Genomic DNA, 14,292 nt, shown 5'->3' with positions numbered 1-14,292 from the left:
TCGCTTTTGGAGCCCGTTTGACGCCCCAACGGATAACTATAGCGACATATAGTTGGTCAAAATGTCGGACGTTTTCGGTCTCCGAAAACTGTTGCCGGGCTTTTGCTTTCTTTCCTCCCTAGACCGTCTACATAGTCCACTACCTACCGCCAGGCCCAACCTAACCTCTCTCGTCAGCCCGCGGCCATCCTCACGCGCGCGTCCGAAAGTTGTCTCGGACCCGACCCGGGTTGTCGTTACCGATGGATCCAATTCATCCCCAAACATCCCTAAATCATCATTGGTTTCTCATTTGGACTCCCTAGCTATTCATTCACAATCGTACAATTACGATCGGAGGGACGAGGTAGCCCCTAACCTAAATTAATCTGATATAAATAACAGTCCAACCCTAGCCTAGCCTGTCCAATCTCCACCAAATCCCCACGCCGCCGCCACTCTCTCCCTTGGTTTCAGCGCCGAGCCAACCACCATCCCTCTAAGATCCACTTGGCCAAATCCACCAGCCAACCTGCACTCGATCTGGACCACCAGATCTTAGATCCGACGGCCCAGAGAGCCTCCCGTAGCCCCGCAGTTCCACCCATCAGCCTCGATCTCGTGCGTCTTCAACCTCCCGAGCATCAGGCTCGTCCTCGCCAACCCCTCCGTCGGCGACCAAGGCCAGCACCACCAGGCGCCCTCCTCGTCTCCTCCCTGAGACGTCCTCCTCCAGGACCTCTCACCGTCCACGCAGCCCTCCTCTCGCGCCGCCACCTCCGTCTCGTCGGAGTAGCCAGCCACCGCCCAACGAGTCGACCAACCAGGCCGGAGGTTCGTGCCCCTTCCCTTCCTCCTTACTCCCTTCTCTACCTCTCGCTCTTTCTCACATCTCTCTCTCAGGAAGCCCCGCCGCCACTTGGAGCCTGGATCCGCGCTGCCAAGCGCAAGACCCGGATGCCTCATCTCTGCCTATGACCGGATCAGTCGTCTTCGTCCAGATCCGGTGACCTCCGCCACCCATCTGTCGTGCCCGACCTCCCTTTGTCTCATCATCGTCCGCATCTGCGTCGTCGAAGTTCCAGCCGCGCCAGGCCGCCGTTGTGTCCTCTGATTCCCTGCATCGAACAGCAGCAGCAAGCACCTAGCTCGATCGGTTCCTGCCTTCGTTGACCATGCCACCCTCCTTGTTCGGTCCAGCAGCATGGACTGTGGGGCAACGTGTGGCCCAGCTCCCTCTGCCTCCGCGGACCCAAGATCCGAACTGGGCCTGGCCCAGGTGGGTGAGCAGCCCCAGCCCTCTCCTGTGCACTATGGGTCCAGCCAGTTTCGGCCCATGTTTTTTTTCTCTGAACGAATTTGTGTATTTATCCAGGGAGCTGCAGTTTTACAGATAGGTCCCTCATGTTCATACATATAATAACTCCACAACCGTGCATCGGATCTAAATAAATTATATATGTAACTTGCTTAGAATTTTGTCTAATTTCATAATTTGCAACTTTCATCTATGTTTAAAATGTTTAACTGTTGTTTGCATTAATTTGCTCCTATGCCATGCTAAAATGCTTTAATTCATAACTAAGTAACCGTAGCTCCAAATTTAATAAACTTTATATGTAAATGGGGTGGAATAATGCCTAGCTTAACATGGTGGCATCACTTTGCATGTTTAATAACTCTAAAATATGGTTTACGGCAGAACTGTAGCAGAACTAAAATATGCACATGAGGATTTTCCGAACTTGTTGTTTGTTGTTCCGGCCTCATTTAAACTTGCCTAGTTAAGTAGTTTTATTATGCTTCACCCCTTGCCATGCTAACCAACATTTAATATTGTTGGGTACCTAAACGAGAGAGAACTAAATATTTGATGTGGAGTTACGTCAATATGCAACTCGTTGCATATTGAGCTCCACTTAATTTGTAGTTTTGTTTGTGCACTTTGCCATGCCATGCCTCATAAACCGGACATGCATCATACTTGGTTGTGCATCATGCCATGTTTATGTGATGGTTGTTTACCATGTTGTTTGCTTCTTTTCGGTGTTGCTTCTTCGGGTTAGTTCCGATAACGTCGCGTTTGTGAGGATTCGTTCGACTTCATTCGTTTGTCTTCTTCATGGACTCGTTCTTCTTCCTTGCAGGATCTCAGGCAAGATGACCATACCCTCGAAATAACTTGTATCTTTGCTTGCTAGTTGTTCGCACTATCGCCATGTCGCGCTACCTACCACTTGTTATATCATGCCTCCCATATTGCCATGTCAAGCCTCTAACCCTCCTTCCTAGCAAACCGTTGTTTGGCTAAGTTCCCGCTTTTGCTCAGCCCCTCTTATAGCGTTGCTAGTTGCAGGTGAAGTTGAAGATTGTTCCATGTTGGGACATGGATATGTTGGGATATCACAATATCTCTTATTTTAATTAATGCATCTATATACTTGGTAAGGGTGTAAGGCTCGTCCTTATGCCTGGTGTTTTGTTCCACTCTTGCCACCCTAGTTTCCGTCATACCGGTCTTATGTTCCTTGATATTGTGTTCCTTACGCGGTTGGGTGTTATGGGAACCTCTTGGCAGTTCGCTTTGAATAAAACTCCTCCAGCAAGGCCCAACCTTGGTTTACATTTGCCTAACAATCTAGCCTTTTTCCCTTGGGTTTCCGGAGCCCGAGGGTCATCTCTATTTTAACCCCCCCCCCCCCCCCCCCCCCCGGGGCCAGTGCTTCTCTAAGTGTTGGTCCGAAAGAGCACCGTGCAGGACCGTCCCTTGGCAACTTGGGTTATGTTGGTACCTGTACGCTTAGCTTATCCGGTGTTCCGTGGGAACGAGATATGTGCAGCTCCTATCGGGATTTGTCGGCACATCCGGGCGGTCTTGCTGGTCTTGTTTTACCATTGTCGAAAAGTCTTGTAACCGGGATTCTGAGCCTGATCGGGTCTTCCCGGGAGAAGGAATATCCTTCGTTGACCGTGAGAACTTGTGATGGGCTAAGTTGGGACACCCCTGCAGGGTTTGAACTTTCGAAAGTCGTGCCCGTGGTTATGTGGCAGATGGGAATTTGTTAATATCCCATTGTAGACAACTTGACACTTGACTTAATTAAAATGCATCAACCGCATGTGTAGCCGTGATGGTCTCTTTCCGGCGGAGTCCGGGAAGTGAACACGGTCTTGTGTTATGCTTGAATGTAAGTAGTTTCAGGATCACTTCTAGTTTCACGACGGTTGCATTGCTTCTCTTCTCGCTCTTATTTGCGTATGTTAGCCACCATATTTTGCTTAGTGCTTGCTGCAGCTCCACCTCATTGCCCTATCCTACCCATAAGCTTAAATAGTCTTGATCTCGCGGGTGTGAGATTGCTGAGTCCTCGTGACTCACAGATACTTCCAAACAGTTGCAGGTGCCGATGATACCAGTGCAGGTGACGCAACCGAGCTCAAGTGGGTGCTCGATGAAGATCTTGGTCATTGTTATGTATCTTTTCCGGATGATCAGTAGTGGTGCCTGGTTGCGACGATCGGGGATCTAGCATTATGGGGTTGTCTTCTTTTATTTTGGTTCCGTAGTTGGACCTTGATTGTATTCTGGATGATGCATGTTTAACTTGTTAATTGTGTGAAGTGGCGATTGTAAGCCAACTCTTTATCCCTTTCTTATTCAGTAAATGGGATTGTGTGAAGATTACCCCACTTGCGACTAAACCACCATGGGGTTATGCCTCTAAGTCGTGCCTTGACACATGGGCGATATAGCCGCATCGTGGGCATTACAAGTTGGTAATCAGAGCCATCCCCGACTTAGGAGCCCCCTGCTTGATCGAATCGCTGACGTTGTTGAGTCTAGAACAAAATGTTTTGAGTCTTAGGATTATATATATCGGAGAGTAGGATTCTTTTTACTCCTCAGTCGCTTCATCGCTCTGGTGAGGCCTCCTGACGTAGAAGTTTTGACTTTTCTCTCCTCAAATTTCACGATTTTTTTTAGGATCACGCGGGTATCTTGGAATCGTTCCGATAGTCTTGTGACGAGAACATTGTTCTTGGTGCCTCCTGACATTTAGGGGTTGTGGCAGTGTCCCGGGGAGTTGAGCTCTGACGTGTTGTCGTCACAATTTTATCGTTGCAGTTCTGGAATACCTGAGTTCGCCGACATCGAAAATCTCTTTTATGCAGTTGTTGGTGAGATAACCTCGACGCCACCCAGTACTGGGCGGGAGTTCGGGAGTATTGCCATAACTCGTATAACGGATGCTTTTCGAAGGTTGAGGTACACGATTTCCGAAGGTTTCCTGGTTATGAGTTGAAGGATGGATACAGCTGGATGTAGGAATTGTTAGTTTTGGTGAGATATTATGCTTCCCCTGTATCCCCAACACCTGATTGCATAACCAGAAAGTTTCGGGAGTTTATAAGTGGGAATTCAAGTATCTCGTAGGATATCTTTCAAATAGACACATGATACGATATGGGATCTATCATATGTTTGTTTCCGGTTTATTCTACAAACCAAATCCTTTGTTTTGTTGTGGTATTCGAGTTGCTTCAATGTCAAGTGTTGATTCCATACCTTTCCTAAGCGGTGTTCTCATATTCCTATGTGAACATTAATTCTTCGTATTTATCAAGTTGTCATCCCAATTCTATTTCCAACCGGCGTGCTTCTCTTCGAGATGATCCCATCATTCTCCCCATCCGTAAGATCAATTATCAGTTATTCTCAACAGTGTTTGTTTCATTTGTCCCAAGTTGTCTTTGTTTTCCCGCCCTCCCACCCTTTTCTACAAGGACTCAGATTTCTTAATCAACTATCCATTTTATTGATGGAAGTCTCTCCATTCTTTTCCGTCAATCTTCTTATCCGGTGATTCTCAGGAAGATACTAACGGAGCTTCAAGTTAATCATTCTTCGTTCTTTTCTTCTCCGGCGGATTCAATTCAAGTTTTCGGTGTTGATCATGTCCCTTTTCATCTTTTCAAATGTTTTCTCATGCCGGTGCATCTCATAATCATTCCCCGCTTGTTATTCAATTGTTCTGGAGTGCTGAAGATATCTCGAAGATTCGTGTTTCCACTCTGCATTCGTTCAAGCTATTTTCGAGGTTGCTTTTTCATTCAAGCCATTTTATTCAATCGGTGCAATCTCTCTTTTAAATCATTTCAACGGTGTTTCTTTTGAGTGGGCCCTAACCCATAGGTTTTCTTTTCCAGGATCTTACCCGACTCTTCTAATCTTCTCGGAGTTACTCTCAAATTCTTTCCCAAGTTTGACGTAAGAATGAGTTATCATCAGTCAAATGCCTTCTCCAAGATCTTTCACATTTTTTTCATCATTGCTTCAACCATTCTATTTTCCATTCCGGAGTGCCTCAACAATTCAAGGTGGTGTTTCTCATCATCATTCTCAACATTTGAAGACCGAAGAAGAGTTTTTCCTCCAAATCTTATCCGTTCTCTCAGAGATGCGTAGTTCAAGCTTGATGCCATCCTCTCATAATTTTTTTCGATTGTGAGAATGATTTTCACCCTTTCGGAGAAATTCAAGAGTCTTTTCAGTTTGATTCTTCGAAGGCCATCATTTCGGGTTTATTCATTCTCAGCTTTCAGCTCTCATTCTCCAAATCTTACCGGTGCATCATTCAAGCATTCTTTAATCAGCCGCGATCTCTTCGTTCTCTTGCATCTTGATTCTCTTAAGTATCTTCGTTCATTTTTCAATTCTTCCTGGTGAATTGTGCTTTTGCCACTTTCATTTTCAATTCTTACGGTGGTTCGTTCAAGAGTTCTCTTCCTTGGTTATCATATCAATTCATTCGTTCTTTCCAAATCCTACTGGTGGTTCGTTGAAGATTTTCCTAAGTTTGCATTGTATCTCTCTTAATCCTTTCTATGGGAATAAGTAGTATGCCAAATCCATTGCTTGTCATAAATTTAATTGGTGAAGGATACGCATAATGTAATTCTTATTATTGTTTCATCCAGGTGATCTAGTTTCTTCATTCCAGAGTTGTTCGTCATGTCACATTTCTTGGTTCGAGATGCTTCATCTTTTCTTTCCTGGAGTTCCAAGTTTTCCGCATTATCTCGTCGCGAAGCGCCATCTAAATCATTGCAAGGCTTCACTTTGTGTTTTCAACTTCTCTTTCTTTATATCATCCTTTTGTTTACCAGAGTTCTTCATGGAGGCTCTACATGGTGGTTCGTCAAGGATTATTTTCATTTTTCAATTGTTCTTCAAGATTTCTCTCGAAGTTAAGTTCCGCCAAGCTATACTCTAAAATAAACATGGTGCTCGACACGTGCCTTGTTTTGAGGAGTTCAAGCATTCTTCATCTTGCATCCGAAGTGCAATTCTTCCTACCTTATCTTTTGAGGTGGTGTTATGTCATTCTTGGTAATTTTCCCTTCGTGTTTCATGATTCACAAGTTCAGGAATGAGATATTTAAACCCATCATTTTCTTCCTTGGAGTTATCTTGATATAGATTTCACCTAAAGCCTTTCATTGGGAATGTTGCTCGTTGTGGTGATTATCTATGATCCAAGTTTTATCCATATCACCTCGGTGGAAGAAGCTTTCTATCTTTTCTAGCTCGCAATCAAATCTTGTTTCCGTTTGTGGCAGAATCTCACCTCATGTTTCAGATGTTTTTATAAGCCCACAAGCAGCTTATTGTTTTCGTGGTTGATTTTTTTCTTTCAACAACTCCGTTCAAGCCTTCTTCGTAAGGATGTTCCTTTCAAATTTAATTGTGACAGAAGTTGCCTTTTTCTTCTCCATTCTACGATTCCAATGATATATATATTCTATTCTTCCTTCTGGAGGCATTGTGATGTTGCTCTCTTCGACCCATCATCTTGTTTTGTCAAGATCATGTTCAATTCCTTCCATTTACAGTCGGAGTGCTGCCCAAATTATATCATTCTTATTCCTTCACTATCTTGTTTTAACCGGAGTGTTGTGGCTATCATTCCTTTTCTAACCGGAGTCTCATCCAAGTGCTTTCATATTGCAAAGCTCATATTCTTTACCTTCCATTTCCAACCGGAGTGTTGTCATAATTGATCATTATCTTTCCTTGTACATCTCATTTCAACCGAGGTGCTTGTATGTATTTCTTGTCCATTGTAACACTTTTCTTATGTCTTTCGACCTACAAGGTTCTAGTAAGGTTCCTTGTTTCTCTTATCTAACGGACTGTTTTCAACTTTGTTCATCTTCATTGTATTTTTTCTTTCTTTCAATTTGTTCAACCTCTCAAGGTTCTTTGGTTTCACTCATTTGTCAAAGAAGAAACTTAGTTTTACCTCTTCTCTTCCTCTTCCGTTTCCCCCCAGTGCAATCCTAGATCTCGGGACGAGATCCTCTTGTAGTGGTGGAGTGTTGTGACGCTCCGAGACCGATGTGCCAGGTGTCTTCCAGTTATTCGTTGTCTTTTCCATGTCATTCGCTTGTGTGTTTCATCTTATCATGTCATCATGTGCATTGCATCATCATGTTTTCAAAACTTGCATCCCTCCCGGTCTCCCCGTTCTTTCCGTTATCCGTTGTGAGCCCAGACACACTTGCATGCGCCCGCGGCACGTCCGAAATATTATTTTATAAGTGGCCGGAAAATGTTTTCGGCATGGGTTGAAAGTTGGTGTCCAGTGTTGTTATGTTGTAGGTAGGCCGCCTGCCAAGTTTCATCGCTTTCGGAGTTCGTTTGACGCCCCAACGGATAACTATAGCGACATATAGTCGGTCAAAACGTCGGACGTTTTCGGTCTTCGAAAATTGTTTCTGGGCTTTCTCTTTCTTTCCTCCCTAGATCGTCTACACAGTCCACTACCTACCGCCAGGCCCAACCTAACCTCTCTCGTCAGCCCGCGGCCCTCCTCACGCGCGCGTCCGAAAGTTGTCTCGGACCCGACCCGGGTTGTCGTTACCAATGGATCCAAATCATCCCAAAACATCGCTAAATCATCATCGGTTTCTCATTTGGACTCCCTAGCTATTCATTCGCGATCATACGATTACGATCGGAGGGACGAGGTAGCCCCTAACCTAAATTCATCTGATATAAATAACAGTCCAACCCTAGCCTAGCCTGTCCAATCTCCACCAAATCCCCACGCCACCGCCACTCTCTCCCTTGGTTTCATCGCCGAGCCAACCACCGTCCCTCTAAGATCCACTTGGCCAGATCCACCAGCCAACCTGCACTCGATCTGGACCGCCAGATCTCAGATCCGACGGCCCAGAGAGCCTCCCGCAGCCCGTAGTTCCACCCATCAGCCTCGATCCCGTGCGTCTTCAACCTCCCGAGCATCGGGCTCGTCCTCGCCGACCCCTCCGCCGGCGACCAAGGCCAGCACCACCAGGCGCCCTCCTTGTCTCCTCCCCGAGCCGTCCTCCTCCAGGACCTCTCACCGTCCCCGCAGCCCTCCTCTCGCGCCGCCACCTCCGTCTGGCCGGAGTAGCCAGCCGCCGCCGACCAACTAGGTCGGAGCTCCGTCCCCCTTCCCTTCCTCCTTACTCCCTTCTCTACCTCTCCCTCTTTCACACATCTCTCTCTCAGGAAGCCCGCCGCCACTTGGAGCCTGGATCCGCGCCGCCAACTGCAAGACCCGGATGCCTCATCTCTGCCAGCGACCGGATCAGCCGTCTTCGTCCAGATCCGGTGACCTCCGCCACCCATCTGTCGTGCCCGACCTCCCTTTGTCTCATCATCGTCCGCATCTGCGTCGTCGGAGTTCCAGCCGCGCCAGGCCGCCGCTGCGTCCTCTGATTCCCTGCATCGAACAGCAGCAACGAGCGCCTTGCTCGATCGGTTCCTGCCTTCGTTGACTGTGCCACCCTCCTCGTTCGGTCCAGCAGCATGAACCGTGAGGCAACGCGTGGCCCAGCTCCCTCTACCTCCACGAGCCCAAGATCCGAACTGGGCCTGGCCCAGCTGGGTGAGCAGCCCAGCCCTCTCCTGTGCACTATGGGTCCAGCCAGTTTCGGTCCATGTTGTTTTTTTTCTCTGAATGAATTTGTCTATTTATCCAGGGAGCTGCAGTTTTATAGATAGGTCCCTCATGTTCATCCATATAATAACTCCACAACCATGCATTGGATCTAAATAAATTATATATGTAACTTGCTTAGAGTTTTGTCTAGTTTCATAATTTGCAACTTTCATCTATGTCTAAAATGTTTAACTGTTGTTCGCATTAATTTGATCCTATGCCATGCTAAAATGCTTTAATTCATAACTAAATAACCGTAGCTCCAAATTTAATAAACTTTATATGTAAATGTGGTGGAATAATGCCTTGTTTAACATGGTAGCATCACTTTGCATGTTTAATAACTCTAAAATATGGTTTAGGGCAGAACAGTACCAAATCTAAAATATGCACATGAGGATTTTTCGGACCTGTTGTTTGTTGTTCCGGCCTCATTTAAACTTGCCTAGTTAAGTAGTTTTATTATGCTTCACCCCTTGCCATGCTAACCAACATTCAATATTGTTGGGTACCTAAACGAGAGAGAACTAAATATTTGATGTGGAGTTCCGTCAATATGCAAAGCTCCATTTAATTTGTAGTTTTGTTTGTGCACTTTTCCATGCCATGCCTCATTAAATAGGACATGCATCATACATGGTTGTGCATCATGCCATGTTTATGTGATGGTTTTTTACCATGTTGTTTGCTTATTTTCGGTGTTGCTTCTTCGGGTTAGTTCTGATAACGTCGTGTTTGTGAGGATTCGTTCAACTTCGTCCGTTTGTCTTCTTCATGGACTCGTTCTTCTTCCTTGCAGGATCTCAGGCAAGATGATCATACCATCGAAATCACTTCTATCTTTGCTTGCTAGTTGTTCGCACTATCGCCATGTCGCGCTACCTACCACTTGTTATATCATGCCTCCCATATTGCCATGTCAAGCCTCTAACCCTCCTTCCTAGCAAACCATTGTTTGGCTAAGTTACCGCTTTTGCTCAGCCCCTCTTATAGCGTTGCTAGTTGCCGATGAAGTTGAAGATTGTTCCATGTTGGGACATGGATATGTTGGGATATCACAATATCTCTTATTTTAATTAATGCATCTATATACTTGGTAAAGGGTGGAAGGCTCGGCCTTATGCCTGGTGTTTTGTTCCACTCTTGCCGCCCTAGTTTCCGTCATACCGGTGTTATGTTCCTTGATATTGCGTTCCTTACGCGGTTGGGTGTTATGGGAACCCCTTGGCAGTTCGCTTTGAATAAAACTCCTCCAGCAAGGCCCAACCTTGGTTTTACATTTGCCTAACAACCTAGCCTTTTTCCCTTCGGTTTCCGGAGCCCGAGGGTCATCTTTATTTTAACCCCCCCCCCCCCCCCCCCCCCCCCCCCCCCCCCGGGCCAGTGCTTCTCTAAGTGTTGGTCCGAAACAGAGCCACTTGCAGCGCCAGCTCGGGAAAACTTGAGGGTTGGTTTTAGTTGTACGCTTAGCTTATCCGGTGTGCCCTGAGAACGAGATATGTGCAGCTCCTATTGGAATTTGTCGGCACATCGGGCGGTCTTGTTGGTCTTGTTTTACCATTGTCGAAATGTCTTGTAACCGGATTCTGAGACCTGATCGGGTCTTCCCGGGAGAAGGAATATCCTTCATTGACTGTGAGAGCTTGTGATGGGCTAACTTGGGACACCCCTGCAGGGTTTGAACTTTCGAAAGTCGTGCCCGCGGTTATGTGGCAGATGGGAATTTGTTAATATCCGGTTGTAGACAACTTGACACTTGACTTAATTAAAATGCATCAACCGCGTGTGTAGCCGTGATGGTCTCTTTCCGGCAGAGTCCGGGAAGTGAACACGGTCTTGTGTTATGCTTGAACGTAAGTAGTTTCAGGATCACTTCTTGATCACTTCTAGCTTCACGACTGTTGCGTTGCTTCTATTCTCGCTCTTATTTGCGTATGTTAGCCACCATATTTTGCTTAGTGCTTGCTGTAGCTCCACCTCATTACCCTATCCTACCCATAAGCTTAAATAGTCTTGATCTCGCGGGTGTGAGATTGCTGAGTCCTCGTGGCTCACAGATACTTCCAAACAGTTGCAGGTGCCGATGATACCAGTGCAGGTGACGCAACCGAGCTCTAGTGGATGCTCGATGAAGATCTTGGTCGTTGTTATGTATCTTTTCCGGATGATCAGTAGTGGTGCCTGGTTGCGACGATCGGGGATCTAGCATTATGGGTTGTGTTCTTTTATTTTGGTTCCATAGTCGGACCATTGTATTCTGGATGATGCATGTTTAACTTGTTAATTGTGTGAAGTGGCGATTGTAAGCCAACTCTTTATCCCTTTCTTATTCAGTACATGGGATTGTGTGAAGATTACCCCACTTGCGACTAAACCACCATGCGGTTATGCCTCTAAGTCGTGCCTCGACACGTGGGAGATATAGCCGCATTGTGGGTGTTACATGGGCCGTGAAGATACAAGGTAGAAGGCCTTCCCCTGTGTCCGGATGGGACTCTCCTTTGCGTGGATGGCAAGTTTGGCATCCGGATGCGTAGTTTCCTTTCTCTGTAAACCGACTCTGTACAACCCTAGGCCCCTCTAGTATCTATATAAACCGAAGGGGTTAGTTCATAGAGGCTATCAGAATTCATATAGGCTAGACATCTAGGGTTTAGCCATTACGATCTTGAGGTAGATCAACTCTTGTAACCCCTATACACATCAAATACAATCAAGCAGGACATATGGTTTTACCTCCCTTAAGAGGGCCCGAACCTGGGTAAATATCGTGTCCCCCTTGTCTCCTGTTACCTTCGATCCTCAGACGCACAGTTCAGGACCGCCTACCTGAGATCAGCCGGTTTTGACACCGACATTGGTGCTTTCATTGAGAGTTCCACTGTGTCGTCGACAGAAGGTTCGATGGCTCGTTCGATCATCAACAACGACGTTGTTTTGGGGGAAACCTTCCTCCCCAGTCAAATTTTTGTATTCGGCAGCTTTGCTGTGCGTGCCAACTCAATTGTCCACCTCAAACAGATCGACAACTATGCCCCTGGTCATCAGATCAGTTTTGGGAACCTGAATTATGTCACTGATATCCGAGACTTGATCTTCGAAGGGTTTGCGGCCCCGACCACTGCTCTGGCCTTAGATCCGGAGCAAACTGCCGGGTCCGAAGATGGGAGTTTGGAGCCCACCGGACTCTCTGCTATGAAGCTCACTATCAGAGATTCGGAGGCGATTGTGTCCTCAGCAAGCCCGGAGTCAGACTGAGTTCCCCCTATCATTGAAAGCCCAGACTCGCCCCCGGACTCTAGCTCCAAACTCTCGAAGTCCACGCCAAGTGAGCATGGCCAGGAGGCTTTTGCCCTGGCTAGCTCCGCGGACTCTCATTCCCCATCCAATCCTTGCTTTTAAACGAGGCTCTGGACTTAATGCGATCCCTCGCCATTATAGAGGGATCATCTCCGAACTATGCCCAGCCCGGATTAGGGGCTGAGAGTAGGGGATTTTACGTCCCACCCATCACCCACTTCATAGCCACCATCGAAGACTTAACCGACATGTTGGATTACACCTCCGAAGACATCGACGGCATGGACGGCGATGCCGGAGACGAACAAGGCCAAGACCCGCCGTTTATCGGACGTTGGATGACCACCTCCACATATGACGTGTATATGGTGGATACACCCAAGGAGGATGACGGCGAAGGCAGGAGGGATCCGGTTGAGGACAAACCTGCTGAGGCACCACTGAAGCGTCGACCCCAATGACGCCGCTCAAAATCACGTCGTGAAAAAGATAGTAATACCGGCACCGGAGACAATAACACTCCAGATAACACCGAAGACCCCAAGCCCTAGTCAAGCCCGCACTCGAACAGGATGATGGGGAGGAGGGGCAAGTTAACCTCGACTATCCGGTCAGGAACGAGGATTCAGAAGATAGCAACTATCTACCGGTCTTTGAGGATGATGTCAGCCTCGACAACGAAGATTTCATCATGCCAGAGGAACACCTCGAGTAGGAGCGCTTTAAGCGCCAACTAATCGCCACTGCGAGAAGCCTAAAAAAGAAGCAGCAACAGCTCCAAGCTGAACAAGATACACTCAACGACAGATGGAACGAGGTCCTAGCTGCCAAAGAATATTGTCACAGCCCTAGAATTTGATTGCAATTAGTTGCATAAGCATCCATGCATCATGTCTATATTTGTTTAAAATTTGAAATGGGGATCTGCAAACCCCAACACCCCCCCCCTTAAAATACCAAGTTTAACTGAAAATTGTTTCAATGAACCCAAAATGCCCTTCACAAAAGTTCATCACTTTTGGGTTGGTTGAGAACCTCTGCCAAAAATGGTTTACATTTTTCTAGGTCATCTTGGACTTTTGAATTAAATCATAAAGTATTTGCATTTCGGCATTTAAATGCTATAACTATTTTTAAATGCTCAAATAATTCTGAAACTAAATGAGGGATGTTGGAAATAATTCTAAATGTGCCCAAAAATAATTTCAAAATTTATAAAAATGGTTTAGTGCCTAAACTAAACCAGGACAGAGAAAGAAAAATAGAAAACAAAAACAAAATAGGAAAATGGAGAGAAAGGTTTTACTTGGCGCTCAGTTATAGCCAGAGCCGGCCCAACTCCTGTGCCGGCCCAGCCCACTGGCCTCCCCCTGTCGTCTTCCTCCCTTGCCAGGAGGACGAAGGCGCGTGCTCTCCGCACACACGCACGCAGGAGGCCACCTCCTCTCTGCCTGCTTGCCCCCGGCCTCCCCTGAGATGCCACGCGACCCCATGGAGCCGTCCGGATCCCCCTCTCTCCCCCTCGAGCTCATCCCCTCCCCTGGCTCTCTTCCTCACCTGCCCCGAGCGTGCTCGCCGCCGCCGTCCACGGCCGCCGCGGCCACCGGGCCTCCCTCACCTAGCTAGCGTGTTCATCGGCTCTGCCTCATCACCACATGCCGACAAGCCAACGACCACGACCTCGGGAGCCCCTCATCGCCAGCATATTCAACGTATTTAAGCTTCGGCACCAACGATCGTTGCCGTCGATTCACTTGCTCTAGCTCCTCCCCGACCATGCCGTGCTTCTCCACCAAATCGTTGTGCTCCTGCTGCATTTCCCCCTTTTCCCGCTGTCCCCGCGCCCTCTAGTCATCGCCCCGCGAGCACCGAGCTCCGGCCATCGCCATGGCCGGTGAGCCTCCCGCTCCCGAGCTCTTCCGCTCGTTTCCGTAGCACCCGCGTGCTCTCCAGGTCCAGAGGAAGCCATAGAAGCCCTTGGTTGGCCTCCTCGTGCACCGCAGCGACGCCTGCCTCATGCCCG

This window comes from Triticum urartu, chromosome 5 (assembly GCF_003073215.2).
Source record: "Triticum urartu cultivar G1812 chromosome 5, Tu2.1, whole genome shotgun sequence".
NCBI lineage: Eukaryota > Viridiplantae > Streptophyta > Magnoliopsida > Poales > Poaceae > Triticum > Triticum urartu.
The sequence above is the reverse complement of the archived record's forward strand: the minus strand, read 5'-3'. Positions refer to the sequence as shown.